At 36.0% G+C, this 20872-nt stretch overlaps 1 pseudogene across 1 annotated transcript in view; it reads right to left on the bottom strand.

Moving 5' to 3' along the window:
- Positions 1–20542, bottom strand: part of LOC143623276 (very-long-chain aldehyde decarbonylase CER1-like) — a 38757-nt pseudogene extending 18215 nt beyond the window's left edge. Inside the window, exons 1-6 of the transcript XR_013151861.1 lie at positions 20483–20542; positions 11467–11694; positions 11089–11344; positions 9946–10168; positions 9452–9830; positions 9252–9359 (exon numbers count right to left, since the gene is read on the bottom strand). The product of XR_013151861.1 is annotated as a very-long-chain aldehyde decarbonylase CER1-like (transcript). The remainder of the gene's footprint in view (positions 1–9251; positions 9360–9451; positions 9831–9945; positions 10169–11088; positions 11345–11466; positions 11695–20482) is intronic.
- Positions 20543–20872: the final 330 nt, after the last annotated feature.

The raw sequence follows: 20872 nt of genomic DNA, 5'->3' as shown, positions 1-20872 counted from the left end.
GGAACGTGAAACTCAATGTTTGCGAAGATAACCAAAAAGATCCGAGAAAGGTGCGCGTCACAGAAAATCCTCACTTAGTGTTCTAGAAACAAAAACGAGATTTTCTAAGTATTTAAACTACGAGTGAGTCCCTAGACTCGACACATACAACTTATGCCTGAGATGTGTTTCGTGTTTCGTTTGTGAAATAAGCGCCACTCGACAAACACGTTGGTGATACGTTACATGTGTGAACAACTACTTACGTGTCAAGTATTAATATTGTACATTACTAGCAATCATTCCCCACAAGGGCAATTTAGTCAAAAACATAGCAATTATCTAGCAACAAGCACGTTTCATGTATTTTCATATAGTTCAGCAGCTACTTTTATCAAGACAGATTTCTACTTGAAAGATTACTCTATTCAACAGATCATAACATATCAATTAATTCACCAAAAATCGTCACAAAAGCACACATGAGTTAGGTTTCCAGAACTATTTTTATTGTATTTTTATTCCACATAGATTTCTCACAATGATCAAAACATTACAGTAAACTCACAGCAGTCAAAATCATGCGCAACAAAATGATATTTGTTATTCCTGTTAAATGGTAATTCCAATTAATTCAAGACCAAATGGGTTAGGTTCTTAACTCAACCTGTTAACTTCCAGATGTGGAACCAACCCATTTGGTCTTGTAGTTTATGAGATATCATAATTACAAAACAGCCTAATAGCAGGTCTCACAATTAAGACTTGCACTTCAGTTTTGTAAAATAATAAAGGTTAACTTTTACCCGTCCAAAAATTACAAACTTGGACTTTATAGAAACTAGACTCAACCTAGTACACTGTAGTGTTAACAATCTCGACCAATTACCAAATTAACATTCAGTTACAGTTGGCTAAACATAACTTACAATATGTCCAGTACCAGTTTTGACCTTTGATCACATTTAAATCGTTTGAGCAACCAAAACACCTCCAAATCAGGCGTGGTTGGGTTTTCTGAAAACTAGACTCAGAACCTTTTAGACTCATAAATATTCCAGTTTTGTTTTGTATTTAACAAGTTACACCTCGTTCAAGTTTAACTATCTCTGCTGTCAAAAATCAGCAAGCACACACAATCGTCTAGCATGCATCCTAAGCATACGACATATCTCCAATCATGCAATAACCATAATTATCCATAAAAATCAGTAGTAAACCCTCTAGGGTTTACGAACAATCAATGATCTAACAATCTTTCACCGTTCAAAATCACACATGATCATCTAAATCAATAACCGAAGCATAATCAAGCATCATCTAATCAAAACAAAGCATATGAACACTTAACACATGATTTACAAAATTAGGGTTTTATGTTTATACCTTAAAAACGCAGAAACGAGCAATAGGAAGGTGAGAGATGCCTAGAAACAAGTGCGGGATGCTCCGATTATGAAAAAACAAGGTCAAAACGGAAGTGATATGGTGGTGGTGATGGCTGCCATCGCAAGGGGGGGTGAGGGAGGGCCGATCGGGTTTGAGGAGGGAGGGTGGGGATTAGGGTTTTTATTATTATTAATAATAATATGTTACACAAAGGCCCCTCAACTTTTAGTTATTACTTTTCTAGCATAAAGTAGCTTTTTGCATCTTGAGTTAATGTTCTACACAATATTATCAAATAACACATAAGCCTAACACATAATTATCAAATAATTATTGTTTTGATGTTGTCGTTTATTCACCAATGGTTTGCGTAAACTCGTTTGTGTTTCGGTGCAATCCCGAAAGACTACATGTGTAGTGATTGTCAAGCGTCATTTAAAACCCTAGTTTAAATGTAATGAGGTGTGCGTTATAGATCAAGTGATCTTAAGTTTGAATTGACGGAGTTTGGATTAACGGAGTTAACATGAAATTGACGAGTGTCAAAGATCTTCAGGATCCTGGATCCTGGATTTCTTCCTTCCCAAGAGTTCTTTAAAGTGACCTTTGCTCAGGAGGTATCCAATTTCCCTCCTAAAGCCGATGCACTCATCTGTCATGTGGCCAAAATCTTCGTGAAAGGCACACTACTTAGACTTGTCTTTGATGGTGGTCGTCTTCTCATTCTTTTGGGGCCACCTTGACTTTTCTCCCAGATCCTTCATGGCGCAGATTAAGCCATGAGTATCCACGGAAAAACAGTAGTCGGAGATGCATGGATAGTCTTCATCATCGTCAGCGTCTTCGACTGATCGTACGTTCTGGTTGTTAAACTTGTTATACGGCTTCGAGTTATTGTTCTTGAACGAGAATCCTTGCTTCTTTTTGGAGGATTCTTGTTTTGTTTGATTCCCCAGACGATCCTGGATCCTCTTGTCATATTCTAACCGTATAAATCTGAGCGCCCTATTCCTTACTTCATCTAGAGACCTGCAAGGAGTCATGACAAGATCATCATAAAAGGGGGAGCCCCTCTGAAGTCCCATCTTGAAGGCCTCAACAGCGGTAGCCATGTCAAGATTAGGGATTTCCAAGGCTTCCCTACCAAACCTCGTAACAAAATACCTAAAGGATTCATCACTTGGTTGGATAACTCGGTATAAGTCACTAGTTAACTTTTCAAATTTCCTGCTACAGGAAAATTGGTTGTTGAATAAGTTAACTAAATGAGAAAAAGAAGTAATTGAAAAAGGGAGGAAGACTTAGCATCCATTTCAATGCGGATCATGTCAGTGTGGATCCGAATCCTTTGCATAAGCAAGCTTCCTTGAGTCTCTCCGGGATAGGGTTGATCTTCATCCTCTCCCTGTATTGTGCAACGTGCTCCTCAGGATCTGTGGTCCCATCATAAGTCTTCATGTTGGGGGTTTGGAACCGCTTCGGAATTTCAGCATCACAGATAAGTAGAGCAAATTTGGATAACTTGTGGCTTCCCTCAGGTATCTCGGGGTGATGTGCGAAAATATATATATAAATATAAAACACAAATCACAACTAAGCTTTAAAAACCAAACAATCTATCCTAGTTCACACAAACGGCAAGTGTACCGGTCGCGTATAGCACAGATAAGGAAAGTCCGGATATCGAACTCAAAGACACGTGAAAACGTTTTTAATTACTAAACTTTAACCAAGACTCACCAAAATATTATTTAAATGATTTTTTAATATTTAAAATTGAATAAACCACTTAACTTAATTAAATGAAAACTTTTAACAAAACTTTGAAAACTTTGACTGCAGTGATAAAAACGTCTACCTAGGAATGAATCATGTTGATAGAAATAACAAGACAACGGATTGAAAATATTCAAGACACCGGTTATAAAAGATGACACAACTAAAACTTGTTTAAGAAAGTCAAATTACCTCTCAGTCTCTCTAACAATCTCTAACTTATTTTAGTTGATTTTAAAGAATAAACCGGAAAAACAATTATTAACGTGTTCAAATGACGACTCTCCTCTCGGTCTCATCGACACACTATCCTAATGGAGACAAATACTATGCAACCAAGGATAGAGGAACAATTTAACTTAACCCAAATTAAACCAACTAATTGCACATAAACACTCAAACTTGACAAGACAAAAACCCGCTCTCGCGCGGTCTAAATTCTAACAAGTAAAAGCAACGAGACAATATTACTTCTTATCACCTCTCGGTCTCAAAGAAGGTGTATTTTAACTGATTTTAGATGATTATATTACCCACTTATCCCTACGGTTGTACACCCCGCAAATAAACCCTAACACCAAGTCAAGAGTCTAACAAGCAATCAATCAATCAAAACTAATTCAATTAACTAATGCAAGAGGATTATAAGTAATAAAAAATAAAACACAGCCATCACACACAATCTAATTTATGGTTTAGTTAAACTTTACATCAATAATTCAAGTCTTGAACATTAACAATCCATTAAACAAGTCAAAACCACTCAACAATCATCTATCCTAGGTAGAACAAACAAGTTTAGCTACTCATTGATTTTGGACAGCCATGCATACTCAAGAAAAACATCATAAACATCATCATAAACATAATTAAACTCATTCAAGATCCAAACAATATCAATCACAAGACAAACAATCAATCAATTGCAAAACAATTCAAAACAAAAGACCAAATCAATAGAGTTAGGGTTCTTGAAAAACAAGTAAAGTTTATGAGTGTTTTACTATCAAGTATGGCTGAGATCTATGCTTGTTATTGACCCCTAGCAGCTGCACAAGATCACCCTTGATGTTATCCTTCCTCTCCAGCCGTCACAACCCCTCAGCCGCCGTCCTTTTTTTCTTTTTTTCTTGCTGCCCTGCTGTTCCAATCGCAACCTGCCCTAGTTAGGGTTTTAGGTTTTTTTTCTTTTGTATTTCGGGATTATGATGGAATGAATGGCTGGAAACTTCATTAATCAACTTAATATAATATTATATAAGGCCTTTAAGATGTGGGCTTGGGTCGGGCCTTGACTTATAAGTTTGAAAGTTGAACAATTAAGCCCCTAAACTCTTCAATTTAACTCTTTTTTCCACCAAACTTCATCATCTACAAGAAAACAATCATCTTTGTAATATCAAGCATAAACAAACCATAAAACTTAATAATTAAACTAAAAAGCAATTAAAACATGATAAAAATGATACGGAAAGTAAGTGTGTTTCACTACACATCACGGGGATTGGTCGTATCACCCCGGGAACACTGGATATCATATCCTTGAGCTTCTGTAGCTCTTTGGCCATAGCTCGGTTGATACTTGTATCCTGCATGGGACCACGGTTACTATCTAAGGATATAGGATCATACATGTTACCTCTTTTCTGGGTGAAGGTTGGCATCCCGGATGAGTAGCTGGGATAAGAGGAATCTGCAATAGGAGTTGGTCCTCCAGAGGCTATGGTCTGCATGGGGATTATATCTCCTTCATGGACTTCGGAGTATCGTTGATGTTGGACTCCTGAGGATCCTTGATTCTGAAAGAAGGATCCTTAAGGTTAGGTATTGTAGGGTCCTTGAGGATACGCCCCAGTGGATCCTGGTGGAAGGATGGTTGATCCTTGTCGAAAGTATGAGGATCCTTGCTTTTGCTGACCCATGGATCCTTGATGGAAGTTAGATGACATTGGCTGATCTAACGAGAATCCTTGAGCCTGTTGACCCATGGACCCTTGTTGAAGGATAGATGATCCTAGCTGAAATAGCGAGGATCCTTGAGCCTGTTGACCCATCGACCCTTGTTGAAGGATAGATGATCCTGGCTGAAATAGAGAGGATCTTTGAGCTTGTTGACCCATGGACCCCTGTTGAAGGATAGATGATCCTGGCTGAAATAGAGAGGATCATTGAGCCTGTTGACCCATGGACCCCTGTTGAAGGATAGATGATCCTGGCTGAAATAGTGAGGATCCTTGACCCTATTGACCCATGTACCCCTGTTGGAGGATAGATGATCCTTGTGAGAACTGAGCTATGGATTCTGGACAGGTGAAATCCAGCATTCTGGGCATCAGGGGGTGAGATCCTCTGCCGTCTTCTTAGTTTTCTTGAGATCTTCTATCTCACGAAAGATCCTCTGGTTGGTCTTGTTATGTTGCTCCATATATGCTTTAACCTGTGAAAACATAGATGAAACATCATTGTTAGTATTAACCACCGGCGCGGCAGCAGCGGTTTTTGAGCTCTGGAAGACTGGTAGTTGCGTCTTGTTTCCATCAGCAGCAGTCCGTTGTGCTCCCGTGATTGGCGGAGGCATCGGTGGTAAAGTCCTTGATGAGAGAGGAACCGATGAGGGCATGGTTGATGAAGCAGAGGTTGATTGAGAGGCCATTGATAGTGATATGGGTATGAAAAATCCGAAAATTGATAGGAGTAATATGGATTATAGCACCAATTGCCCCACGGTAGGCGCCAAATTGTTTTGGATAAATATCGGCTAGGGATAATGTATCCAAATCTGTCAAGTGAGGTATAGTGCTAACACGATAACAGTGAACGTATAATCGAAATCTTGATGAACCCAAGGATTTGATCACGAGGGAAAAAACCCTTAATTAGGATAATCTTTACTTCGGTCAAAAACTAACAATGTAATCTTTGGTCGAATTGCTTCGGTCAAGGATTAACAAGGTAATCTCCGGTCGGATGGTACGTGATTATAGTAATCTCCGGCACAAAAAACCCCCAGACGGTGAAAACTATCACCGTCAAGTTTATTAATGGTAAAAGGTGGTTTCAAGTGTGGTGGAGTTTATGATCGACGTTACAAAGTAAGCTAGTGAGTAAAGATATTTCTTGAGTCTGCTATAGTGTGTGTGAGAGTACATGTGTCTTTCTAGTCGTTCATAACTCGATAATATATAAAAAATACAAATAACAAGAACTCCTACTAATCCGCAAGTCTTCCACTAGCCACTCCCATGACTTTGACCACGTGCCACAGAAGTCCAATAGCGAGATAAGCGGGAGAATAAGTCTTAGAGCCGTTGTTGATATTTAAAGATCCGTCTTCGTATGAAATCGTCCATTAATAGCTATGTTGAATAAGGATCCTAAATATATACTCCAGCTAGATGAGACTCCATGAGGATAATTGATGCAAGTACGTCTTAGAATCGTCATACCTGTCTAACATATCACCATACTAAACGCAATCATTAGTAAACAAATAATACCGAGGATCGTCGATCCTTTATAACCTGAAACATATCTCAAGGATGATCTATCCATAAGATAGTTAAGGATTAAGGATCCTCAGCATAAAATTCATGCCCTGACACCAACCCCAAATTATAGATCCCCTAGATAAGAAACCACCTTTTTCCCTACTTTACGCATAGCGACTTTCGACACCAATCTTCTCCAAATGGCCCCCACCGCGATGGGTCTAACTCCATTGTCAAGCTTCAACAGGGGGTCAACAGCGCCGAACCAACGAACTCCGCTAGAACTTTAGGATAAAGCCCCCCAAGCCACAAGTTGACAACATCAGTGATGGCCTTTAGGAGCCCAGAGGCGGTTGGATACCCCTGGCCACAGAAAACGTCTAGAATATGTTGGGCCCACAAATCATCCCTCCCACAAGATATACCTTTCGGGATGGTTTTAATACACACCAGTACACAATCACCGTCCACCTGCAAGGCTAGTTCCGATGGCACGGCGGAGGGCATAGTCGGGGGGGGGGGGGGGTCCACCAAATGGTGTTTATCTATCAATGCTCTCAATATATTCCCCCAGCAGGCACGACCCCGGATAAACACAGGACTTTGATCGCCGCTGTGTAATGGCCATACGCTACCTTTCAGAGGCATTGCTTGATATTGCCCTCTCCCTCTTCCTTAAGTTGGCCATCCCACATCATAGGAAGTTCAAGGAGGGGTAGTACCAACTCTTCTAAACCTGCCTCATCTTTCCAAACAGCCAAAGCCTACATAATGGAGTTACATTGAAGCGATTTTCTGTTACCGGACCTTCGTTCCTGCCTAGTAGCCGGTTTAACAACACGCAATGTGCAGCGAGGCAACAACAAAAGTTTAACCCAAGCCTCAATAGACCCTGGGGCATCCACCACTTTACGAAGCCCTCCTGACAAAGCCTAGGCAAAAGCCATGTGGCACGCGGGCGAGATACTCTTGATAGTAGCAATATGAAGTGCGAGGATGCGCTCAAGGAAAGCGACATCTACCACAATCATCTCAGACATACCACTCCCAAGTTCCAACTGCGAATCGCGGGGTTGAGGGATCCCCACAATAAAATCAAAGTCTCCTCCTGCACGTGAGGTGCATTTAACCACTTCTCTTCCGTTCCGACAAGACCTACATAAGGCATGCACGACCATGCACTCCACACATAACCAGTTCTTAAGCAAGCGCAAGGTTTCGACAACGTCATTGTAGAGTTCCAAGTCCGAAGCAAGACACTCCTTCATCTGATCTCCTCTTTCCTTTACATTGAAATGACGCCGCTGGAAATGCATGAGTAACCTAGAGTACCCCTTGTATCCCGGAATACCATCTTTACAAAAATGAAAATTTTTAAAGGGGCAATGCCAAATCCCCGTGCCCGAGCTAGGACCAGGCTCCCCACCACAGGCACTCATAAATCACTTAAGAAATTAAAAACTTTTTTTGTTTTTAGAAATAAAAAATAATAATAAATAAAAAACAATTGGTGTTGCCATTTAATCAAACATCTGGCGTGCATTAATAGCGAAACCTACAAGCTAATGCCATTCATAACAAATCACCCAGAAATTGAAATGTTGGAAGACCAAGTAAGCAAAAACCGAGAATGGGTGATGACGGTGGCAGATTAGGGGTGGAGTTGTGAGGCGGAGATGAGGGGTAACGGTGGTGAGTGTGAGGCGGAGATGGAGATGGAGGGTTACGGAGAGGCAGGGTGAATAAAAATCAAGGTGACTTCACTAATTTCGGACCTCACAAAAGATTTATATATTTTAGGTATTTTAATAGAATATATATAATATATAATATATATATATATATATATAATTAAGTTTATTCTAAATATATAAATGAGTTAAGTTATTCTACAAATGGGAACAAAAATAAAAAATATGAGAATGATTTGTAGTCACACAAAAAAACCTCTCAAAAAAATTTAAAAAAAAAATAAAAAAAATGAAAAAAGTAAAACACAAAAATGTTTCCACTGTCTTTCTTGTTCTCATAAAAAAACAATGGTAAGTGAAAAAAGTCGTTGTGTCTTTTTTCCTTACATTGTGTATTTTTCTTTATATTTTGTTATATTACTCAACATTATGCTATATTTTGTTCGGCATTGTGTTAAATTTTGCGATCTATTGTATCCTTTTATAGTTATAATTGTGTCTTTTGTTAATTTTCGTCATTTTGCCTTTTATCTTCGCATTGTGTCTTTTTGTCAATTTTTTTTATTTTTTTGCATTTTTTAACGGGAATGATGGTGGTTCCATTTTAGCTTTTTATTTTTTTTTATATTTTGAGTTATGATTATTTTTATTATTTTTTTTGAATTTATTTTTAAGAAATTTTTTGTGTGATCATATGACTTCTCACTTTTGTCTCCTTTTATATTTTAACTTTACTCTATATTTATAATCGATTCTAATAAATCAATTGCAAGTGATTTAATAAAAAAGAAGAGAGCAGTAAATTAAAAAAAATATCATTATAATTCACAAAATATAAAAGTTGTAGATTAAAAAGTAGATATCAAATTAGATGATTGCTACAATTGTAATTATTAATATTAAGTTCTAGTTGAATATTAAACCGAACCAGATTGAGTAGACCTAGAGTCAAAACTTTGGCTCTTTTTCCCTCTGCTTCAAGTATTGCTTCAATAATCAAGCCATTGATGGCCTCTCTTTGCCATTCCATGAAATACTTCCAAAATAAATAAAAAGAAACATAAATATTTCACATAAAATGGTAAAAGAAAATAATAAATAAAAATCTATGAATTATACACTACATACTTGTATCTTGTATTTTGGTATGGCCCAAGTTTGTATTTTGAGTTTCTTAAAAACGTTTCTTTCAACCATAAAAGTTTTGCCATAAATCCAAGTAATTATCATGGACAAGAAAGTGACAGGCCATAGCATCCGCAAGTACCATTTGGGAGACGTGTAAGGTTTAGAAGCCAAAGAGGCAAAACCAACCCTCAAGTGGTAGATTGATTCGGGTGTTGTTAGATGTGTTAAGTATATAACATCCGGTAACTCATCTCTTCTCTCGAGTGATTTGTCATACAATGTGTCTGTAGTATTGTCGAGAGTGCCATAAATATAGTCATAGAACGGCATGAATAGTGAATAATTGGTTCTAAATTGAGTATGGTGCAAAGAATGATACCTAAGGATACAGAAATAATCAAACTTTAACAATTTTCTAGTAAAGACAATAACAATAGATATTAATAGCAATTACTAAATATGAAAAGACTAAAAGAGTTTACAAGTAAATATACTTACGAAGAGTGTACATTAGGTACTTAACGGGAGGGAAGATTGAGAAGGTTATTTTGGGGATTAGCTCAAAATTGCAATGACCCATATTGTTCATCACATCAATGTAGGTCACGTAGCCAGCAAATGCAAGTATGGATGCTGTCTTGGTTAGGGTGATGGTGACCAGTGGTATCGCGAAGAGTATGAAGTAGGCTATGTGCTCAATAAATGGATGAATCACAGCTGCATCATAAAATCAATTAGAAACTAAACTGTCATCGATACAAATTTTATCGACATAAGTATTTGTAGGTGATCATTAATGGATAAAGCAAGAAACTTAAGAAAAAAGGGCATTAAATTTCTAAATTTGTCTATGATTGACATAAGTATTTGTAGGTGATCATTAATGGATAAAGCAAGAAACTTAAGAAAAAAGGGCATTAAATTTCTAAATTTGTCTATGATTGTGATATTCACCGACGGATTTTTAACAAAATTAAAAAGAAATGAAATCTTAACAGTTCAATATGACGATCAATGGCATATTTTACGACATAAGATTTTGTTCTAATGGGATCAAAGTTATATGTATAGTTGTAAGAGGTTGTTTGACAATCTTGTATTGAATCATTAAGAAGTCTGACCGATTCAATCGTATCATTAAGAGGCTACCAAACAGAGCCCTAAGATTTAAAAATTCACACACACATGTATATATATATATATAAAATATTATTTTATTTGCAATTTTAAAACATAAAAAGAATCTTAAATAAGTAAATAAAATTGGTTACATGTAACAATTTGATACTAGAATAAACTAATAAGAAAACCGTTCTCACTTTGAACCATCTCAACACGTAACGTCATCTTCTTTTGTCTAGTTAAAAAGAGTGTTTCTTTTTAAAGTTATTTTCCACTAAACTTAAGTGTAAAAGTGCATCAAAGTACTGAATAGTTTGGATAGTACTGAATTGTTTGGATCAGTTTAACTTCAAGATGATGATTGATGAGTGCTTTCAAACACGTTGTTGCATTCATTGGTACTACTACTTATGAATGTACGTACAATCCTTAAAACAATTATAGTTTTGAACTATCGCAACTGAAATGAGTACTAAAATACCCTAGCATACGAGATAATAGATAAAGAGATTTACATGTGATGGGTTCGGTGACAATTGAAGAATGATAATGAGAATGATAGCGATTGTAGTGGAAATGGTGGTGGAGGGCTCTATGAAGCCAATAATACAGAAATTCTACCACTCCCACATGTAGTGAACTTACAATAATCACTCCATCCAACCTCCACCAAGGCAAGTGTTTAGCTCCAGCTTGGGAATAATATCCCACATAGTACAATATCCCATTAAATATTATTTGATCATCCCAGAAAAATAAGCAAATTAAATACTAATAGTTCACAATTTAATTTGGTTTCCATTGGTAACCCTAGTTCCAATCTTTTGTTACAAGACAATACGGGTAATTTGGTAAGATATCTTGTTTAACCATATTATAGAGGAAGAGAGAACCGACCAGTCTCTTTTACGATCAACTTGTTCAAACTCAATTGCCTTATCAACAATCCTGTTTTTTCCTTTGGCTGTTTTGTAGAGAGAGAGTGAAATCCAAAACTGATTGATAAGTGCTCGAAGCAAGAGTAAGGGAAGAATTAACATTACACCCAAATCTCGCTCATTGGCATCTAAAGTCACGAAGTCATACGTACTCTTCACAATCCATGGCACCAATACCACATACTACATATTATCGATACGTGATTCAAAAATTTAAAATGTTTGATTAGTGTAAAATAAAAAAAAACTAATATAAGAAAGAAACTAAATTACAATTGTATCTATCAGCAAATCTGTTTAAGAAACGAAATGCCGATGATGTTTCTACAGAAGTGGTTATGAGTTCCATATGTGTTTAATACTTTAAAACACACACTGATCACACAATTGGCACATGTGTAGCCCAGAGACATATTTCAATCTACGAGTACACTTATCTGATCGAGTTCGATGCCAAACTAGTACTTGCTATTGAGTACGTACTACAAAAAACAATAATTTGAATTGGTAAGATCTATCTACCTCTAATTTAATTATATATTAATGGAAATAACTTATTTCATAAAGAAAATTATAGATCAACTAACTAGAATGTGATCTTTTTAAATACATTAAGCTATAAAAATCTAGTTCATTGTAGTACGTTTCAGCATGGGATAAGAAAAAATAACGAGTTAAGTACTTTTGCACCTTTGTACGTGATCATCGGCTAAATGCACTATGCAACCCAGTGTGTAAAGTTACAAATTATTGTCGTTATTTGTCTTGAACAGACCAGACTTAACGAGAAAAATTATCTGGGTAAGGGCCAAGGACATAATGTGTAATTAACATTAAGTACAAATCTCATCAATTTTAAAGATAAATAGTAGGCCTGTAAACGAACCGAACGTTCGGTGAACTGTTCATGAACCGTTCGACAGGAAGTTCGTCTATGTTCGTTTATTTACTAAACGAACAAAGACGAACAAAAAATTTGTGTTCATTTAATTAAACGAACGAACATGAACACATGTTCCATTCGTTCATTTACGTTCATAAACGTTTATTTATGTTCGTATATGTATTAATATAAAATAATTCATTATTATCTGGATGAGTCATCTAATTAAAGGTTTTATACATTTTTAATTTGTGTTCATTGAAGTGTTTTCATTTATGTCCGTTTATGTTTGTTGTGTTCACTTACATTTGTTAATATATATTCATTTATGTTTTTTTATCTTTATTCAATTATGTTCCCTTAGATTAGATTATAAACAAATAAATCTAAACGAACACAAATGTTCTTTTTTTAAATAAACAAAAAGGAACATAATATTTGTTCGATTAAGTGTTCGTATTCGTTTAAAGTTAAATGAACGAACACGAATATGCCCTTGTTTGTTTGTTCGATTCGTTTACAGGGTTTCATTATTCACATTGATGAATATGTCGGTCTCAATCTCTAAGCTCTGTTGATTTTATTTGTGTTCGCTTGTGTTTGTGAACCGTTCATGAACACATTCATTTCCTTAATGAACGAACACGAACATAAAATCTTGTTCGGTAAGTGTTCGTGAACACATTATTTCCTTAACGAACGAACACGAACAAGACCTTGTTCGTGTTCGTTCGGTTCGTTTACGGCCCTAATAAATAGTGACATACGTTGAAACTTAGTTAAAACATAAGTCAATTTAGTATTAATTAATAAATGCGCTCAAACATCATAACTTGCACATATTTATCTTTATTAACTTAACTGTACCGTACGTGTAAAGATAATCAACATCTACTGATCTACTTATGTACATATATTGAGATGTTAAGAACATTTTCCCTCTGGGAATTGAAGCATTGATTGTATGTACTAGGTATAGGTGCAAACGAGCCGAGCTACTCATGAGATACTCGAGATCGGCTTGTTAAAAAGCTCAATCGAGCCAAGCTAAATCGAGCCTGATCCCGAGCTCGAGCCTAAAAGTAAGCTCGTTTAATAACCGAGCCCGTGCCCGAGCCTCACTAATCGAGCTCGAGCTCGAGCTGGCTCGCGAGCCTAAACGAGTTTGTCAATTATATAATTTTACAATATATATTTAATAATTATTAATATATATATATATATATATATATATATTCTCAATCTAATATCACTTCTCGCATGATCAATTTCCTATATATATTTATATATATATATAATGTTATAAAAATAAATAAAATTAACTAAATAATATATATTATTCTAAGCATAAAATTATAATACAAAAATATATAAAATTAGTTATAAGTATGATTATATAAAAAAATGATTAATAGTATTAATTGTAACCGAGCCCGAGCAGAGCTCGAGCTTGAAAATATACTCATGAGTCGAGCTCGAGCTTTGAAAATAGAGCTCGAAAGGATCCAAGCGCGAGATCTGCGCAAGTTAAAGGAGCCGGGTTCGAGCCTAGTCGATCTCGGGCTCGGCTCATTTTCACCCCTAGTAGGCATTGAAAGTGCAATATGCATAAGGTGATCAAGGTCGCCCCCCTATAATGATTGAGGGGATTTGATGGTATGACCTTTGTATTTGACATGCCTACTTTGGAGTTGCAGGATCGAACAAAAAAGACATCAATGTTATAAACCAGTCATCAATATTAAACAAACTGTTAGATAGTAACACACTACCATGTAATTTTAATGTTAATGGAAAGGTATACGACAAAGGATACCATTTGGAAGATAGAATCTATCCTGAATGGGCCACAATTGTAAAAAGCTTCTCGTTTTCACAAGACCCAAATAAGAAAAATTAAAAAAATGTCACGAATCCACAAGAAAGGATGTCAAAAGGGTGTTCGGTGTACTCTAAGCTCGATAGCACATCATACAAGGTCCAACAAGGGATTGTAGGCTAGCATCAAAACTAAGGTTGACACCTTGAATGCATGCAATATTGCACAACATGATCATAGAAGATGAAGTATATACGCTCTAACCGATGGTCGGCTGATGTGGAGGGCGAAATAGAACCGACAATCCATGGAGCGACATTAGATTTTGAAGAATGCTTGAATTGGTTAAGAGATTTACATAACAAAGCACTCTATAATGTGCTTTGAGACTATTTAGTCGAACATTTGTGATCCATTAAAAAATAAGTTTAGTTTCTATAATTTTCTATTTATGTAATACTTTATTATTGATTATGTAATACTTTATTATTGAATGTGTAATGCTTTATTTTTAATTTATGTAATATTTTAACTTTTAATTTAAACAAGAGACTGGTACGTTGTAAGGCTCCGTTACCGGTAGCCCTACTTTGGTGTTGGATTTACTCATAAACGCAGTTCTAAATATCAGAGTTAATTAAAACCTTACGCAGAACATAAAACTTTCATAAAACGTTACATATCAAATCATAAACATGTCTTAAAACATTCTTCTTGTCTTTCAAAATTTAAAACATAACTTATAAAACATAAAAGGTCTCCAGATGCCAGGCTTTTATTCTTCTGCCATGTGTCCCGCTCACGCCAGCTGACGCATCCTACTCACCTGCGTGCATACTAAAAGTCAGCCACGCTGAGTGAGTTCTAGTTAATCATACGTCATACAATACATTCTCTCACCTTCAATCATGCATCCGAAAATACATAATAATTACTTTACTATTTACTTTTGTATCATACTTTCATACATACGTACATACTTGATTAAGTTTGTACTTTATATATTTAATGTTCATTCTATCTCAGATATTATTAGGGTCTGATCCCTTCCTTTTCTATCTCAGATATTATTAGGGTCTGATCCCTCTTTCCTTTGTCTATCTCAGATATTATTAGGGTCTGATCCCTTTCTCGTCTTCTCAGATAGTATTAGGGTCTTATCCCTTTTTACTTCTCTATCTCAGATATTATAAGGGTCTGATCCCGTCTTCTCTATCTCAGATATTATTAGGGTCTGATCCCTATTTCTTCATCTTCGTTCGTACTATCTCTACATACTCATACATATACTTTCTTTATTCATCATTACATACTCATATATCGTACATATATTTATTTATACACATTCATCTTTAATATACATACCTCCCTTGTCAACACGTGCAATATCCGAAGATCGTTCACGTATCGACAAGCTTTCATTCACAATCATAACATAATATCTATCACATAAATCATACATGGCATACACTTACCATTTAAGGTAAGTGTATTAACTATCACATCGAGTATGCACACAGCCCCGAAAACATAACAAGGAAATGGAGCTAGAAACTCACCTGGATCCTGTTGCGTTCGCCGTTAATCGTAATTCCTTTCTTTAATTGGGCACGACTTACTGTATAATATATGCTTGTTAATTAACCGTCTAACTAATTAAGTGGGTTATTTAATTAAGCTATGCATCATTTAAGTTGGGCTTGTTATTTGTTTAAATAGCACTTGGGTTTAAGCTGGTGGGCTGAGCTAAGTCAGGACCAACGGCCCATTACAGTTTTTGGGTTCAGCTGGGTTTAGGTCCAAGCCCAAACTGGGTGGCCAAAAACTCCAAGGCAGAGAACCATGGTGGCCGAGATCCTTGGTTTGACCGAAAACCCTCCCCTTTGACCGAAAACGTCTTTTTGACCGAAAACACATCCTGGCCGAGAACACATTTTGGCCGAAGACTCCATTTGGCCGAAAACCCATCTTGGCCAAAATCTCGAGTTGACCGAGAACCACATGGTTTGACCAAGGGTCCTCAACATTGGCCGAAAACCACATGTTGGCCGAAAACCCCCAGGGCAAGTGTGTTCAGCTCATCCTTCAATCTTAACCATTTTTCATCCATCCTTGTTACTGAGTTATGGTTTAACACCAGAAATTTAATTACCTTTTCTATTCATACTAACCGTTTTACACCCGACACCATTCCATTATCTAGACCCAACTCGTTTTAAGCATAAAGTTTGGACCTTTATAGATTTAAAACGTTCTAGGCTAGAACTAGGGTTCATATATGAGCCGTATACAACCATATGTCCATTAAGTCCGTTTTAATCATCAAGTTTGTATTTTTATGAGACATCTAGGTCCAATCTACTCTAGGGTCAAGTTTCATGGCAAATGGTTCATAAAAATGTAACCTTTAATCATAGGAAACATACCTTTTGATGTTTCTAGGTTACGGTTTAGCTCGGTGTTCAATGATGATCTTGTATCTAGCTTTAGAAGTCACCATCTAGAAATGATCGGCTTGGTCTCAGCCTTGGATCTTCCTTTTCCTCTCACGGCCGCAAATGGAAAGTTTGGGTGTGGATTTTAGGTTTAGAGGGAGAATAAGATGGATATTATGGATGAAAATGGAAAGATTTAGGGTTTAAGGGGTATTTATACTCCCTTAAGCCCATGGACCTAAGGCCCATATTTCCTTTTTTAGTCCATAATCAATTCCATTTACTTAGGCTACTTATCTCTCTATTTATTATTTACTAACTCGGGTAAATTCTCTTTCGCTAAACAAATAATATATTAAAATATTATTATAGAAATTTGGGATGTTACATACGTCTTACAAACAAATCTTCAACTATCACGCCACCACAATAAAACGGTAAAACATCCAAATTAGAATTAATCTAAAAGGAAAAAAACCGTCTACTTTCAAACATTTTGTTGCACCAATTAAACCATACCTATTAATGAGTGTTGTTAAACGTACTTCCTCGGCTCTTCCCAATCATTTTTACTAAACATATCTCATCTCTTAAGTTTCGCGTTAATACGATTTAGACCTTTTTGTTGTTTCTTTTGTCATTTTGTTATATTTTATTATCATTATTATTTTTATAAAAGAATTTTTTTTTCTATTCTTGTTTAACAATTTTTTTTTGTATTTATATTGTTATGTATATTTAAAAACCTTTAATAGAAATATATTTTTTTCTTACTTAGAAAAATGTTTTTTTCTTATTTAAAAAACGTTGTTTTTCTTGTTTTAAAAAATATTTTTTTCTATACTTGTTTTAATCTTTTTGGAGAGCGTTTTTTTTTAAATTAAGAGATCATTTACATTCTTTTATAAAAAGTCATATTATTTTTTATAAATTAAAATGTTAAATAACATACAACTTGATAAACAAATTTGGCTCTCTTGTCAGGTAACATCAATTTCATGTATCCAAACCTAATAAAAAAATCAAATTGTTTTGAATACATTTTATAAAAATAAAAATAAAAAAACTAGCTAGAGAAAACATACAAAACTTTTTAATACATGTACAAAAATAAACAAAATTTTAATAAGATCATAAAGAAATAAAATAATAAAATCAATACAAAAATATATAAAAAACGTAAAACAAAAATAAAAACTTAATAGTTTTTCATTTAATAAATTGAGAGAATTATAAAACAAAATAAGATGGACAACATAACTATTACAAATGTTAAAGGGACATGAATGTTAGGGTGGGGGAGGGGGGTATGGTTAGCAAGGAAGGGGGACACGTTTAGCCTGACCTTTATTAATCTAAGCTTATAATTTAATTACTTTTTTTATTTTCCATTATAAATTATATTATATTCTAATATTTAGAAATACAAAATAGAAAAAAAAAGAATATTAAATGTAATTTGATATATATTAAATAAATGTAGAAGTAAATTAGCTGGTGAGATAAGAGGTTTGTGGAGGTTTCGAGGGAAAAAATGAAGGTTTTTCTAAGACCCAATCCTGTGGGGCGATGGAGGAGCTTTTTGGGGCGCCGAGGCGATGAACATCATAAAGGGGCGCGGTTGGCATGTGGGGGCGGTGTTGCCCAGCCTTCCAACGGCCGGGGCGGATGTTGAAAAGCTGGTGGGCCCTCCTCCAACGGATATATTAAAAAAAACTAATTATTTTCTATATAAATACCAAACCATTTTATCAATTTTTACTTGAACAAATACCAAATGTCACTCAAATAAACCCTCAAATTTCACTATAAAAATCTTTCAACTCTCTACCATGGATCCTTTCTCAAATTTCACAAGCTCGAGCTCAAACCCGAACCCAAACCCGAACACGAGCTCGAGCTCAAACCTGAACCCAAACCCGTGGGATCTGGCTGAAATGTGGTGGGCTAGTATGCTCCCAAACAACAATGACCCTACCAACCATTTCTTTGCCAACTATCATCTACCCGTAATATCTCCAACCGTAGAACCGTTTCCCAACGATATGTTGTATCAAGCAAACGCCGGTTATGCCTCCGACCCCTAACCCAAACACCCCAAACCCCAATACCCGAAACCCAAGTTCCCGAAACCCTAAGTAGACGAAGCGCAAGTTCGTCGCAAACGAAGCCATAAAAATAAGGTTGATGCCGATCAAACACCCACCGAAAAGGCTGAAAGGAAAAAAAGTGGGAAGACGATGAGGAAGCGGCGTTGGCGCAAGCTTGGATCAACTCATCCGAAGACTCAATCATAGATGAAGGTAAACGCAGCTCGGTATTTTGGGCAGAAATACGTGGTAAGTTCTTTGAGATAATCGGTCGAGGTCGCTACCGTGGGGATGATTCTGTCTCCAATAAATGGAAAGCAATGGTTATAAAAATGAACTACTTCTCCACAGTTCACACTCGCCTTACGAACAACAGAGGAAGCGGCACGAACGACGCCGACCTCCTTGAGGCTTGCTACAAGGGCCTTCATGGTCACGGCTTCGGCATAGGCATGTTTGAAATTTGGAGGAAATGCACGAGCTCTCCAAAGTGGCATCCGATCCCGACATCTTCACCGCGACCGTCCAAATGGTCAAAAACAACGTCTACTTCGGCCAATCAATCGCCGTCTCAAGCCGGGTCGGATGCTCGTTCTCAGTTTAACTTAAACGAGATTGATCTTGATTTTTTTTTTGATGAATCAGATGAGTTGCCACGTCCGATAGGAAGAGACAAGGCCAAGGCGACGGCTAGAGGTGGGGGATCTTCGTCTAGAGAGACATCCTCGATGAGTTCCGACGTGAGCGCGCGGTTGACAACTTGGAGCTTACACTTAAAGAGTTTCGCGAGGAGAAATAACACTCAAAGAATGAACTCAAGATAATACATGAAGAAAGAAAAGCGATGCATGTGGTATACAAAGTCATGCATGAAGAAAGAAAGAAGGCTAAATCGGAGCGGCAACGAGAGAAGGATTTCAAGCTCCTCGCAAAGGATCTCTCGCATCTAGATCCGGCCATGCGGGCTTTTTTGAAGGAAAAAAAAAGCAAGGATAATGGCAAAATGCTCAAACGTGGACGCCGAATATTAGTTCTATTTTTTTTCTATTTGTACGTTTCTTTTTTTTTTATGTTTTTTAGTTTAATTTAGTTTGATTTTTATTATATTTTAAGTTTAATAAATTTGTTGGTTTTTTAGTTTTATAAAAAAAGAAAAAAATATTAAAGGGGTTTTGAAGCCCCTCACTATAGAGGGCATCTTTAGGGTAGGGCTTCGAAGTCCCAGTGCCCCGTTGGCACTGGCCATTGGGGAGGGGCTTCGAAACCCCTCACCATAAAAGATAGCCTAAGAGGGTTTGAAACTTTGAATTATATGATGTGATATTTCGAGGTAGAGGTTTGTGAATGTTTGTAAGTTTTAGCATCAAAAACTACAAAATAAAAATCTTAAAAACTTGGTAAATTAAGACCCTATTTCTTGTCGAGAAAACGTATATCATTTAAGAAAGAGATCCAGACAAAGAAAATCGTTAGTCGCCTACAAAAATAATAAATATGTTTGACATGCCTGCTAAATAAAATCATTAATCACGTAAGAAAAATAAATATTCTTGACAAACATGCTAAACAAAATCATTAATCGCGTAACAAAATTAAATATATATTCGACATAAGAAAACTAATTAATAGATTCAACATAGTTGCTAATTTAAATCATTAACTGCGTAACAAAACTATATATATTTGATCAACCTATTAAATGAAGGTTATAGAAAAGAAAGTCATGAGCAATTAAGAATTGTACCTTGAAGCTTCCTAATGGTTTCCATGGCCAGTCAGTGAGAAATCCAGGAGTGATAGCCATTGATGAAATAAGATCTGAAAGATGAAGAAGAAGGTATGGCTCAGAAATGCCTGCTTTTCTGTTTCCTGATTTGAGAATATATATATAGAGAAACATCATTTCAGGTATCATACCATCAAGCATTAACTGCACTAAGCTAGCTAGTATAACCTTTATGTCTATTGGTATCATGGTATGTTTGGTTGGTTGTGGTTACAAGTACTGTTATTTTATGAATATATAAACTATACATTTTTATGTAATTATATAACCGTCATGTCGATTGGTATAACTAGTTATGGTTTTCATAATTTAAATTTGCTTCTTGAAACGTGTGTGTATATATATATA

This window comes from Bidens hawaiensis, unplaced genomic scaffold, assembly GCF_021521415.1.
Source record: "Bidens hawaiensis isolate Kalapana, Puna unplaced genomic scaffold, B.hawaiensis_p1.1 tig00003356_1, whole genome shotgun sequence".
Lineage (NCBI taxonomy): Eukaryota > Viridiplantae > Streptophyta > Magnoliopsida > Asterales > Asteraceae > Bidens > Bidens hawaiensis.
This window is presented reverse-complemented; position numbering and strand designations above follow the sequence as displayed.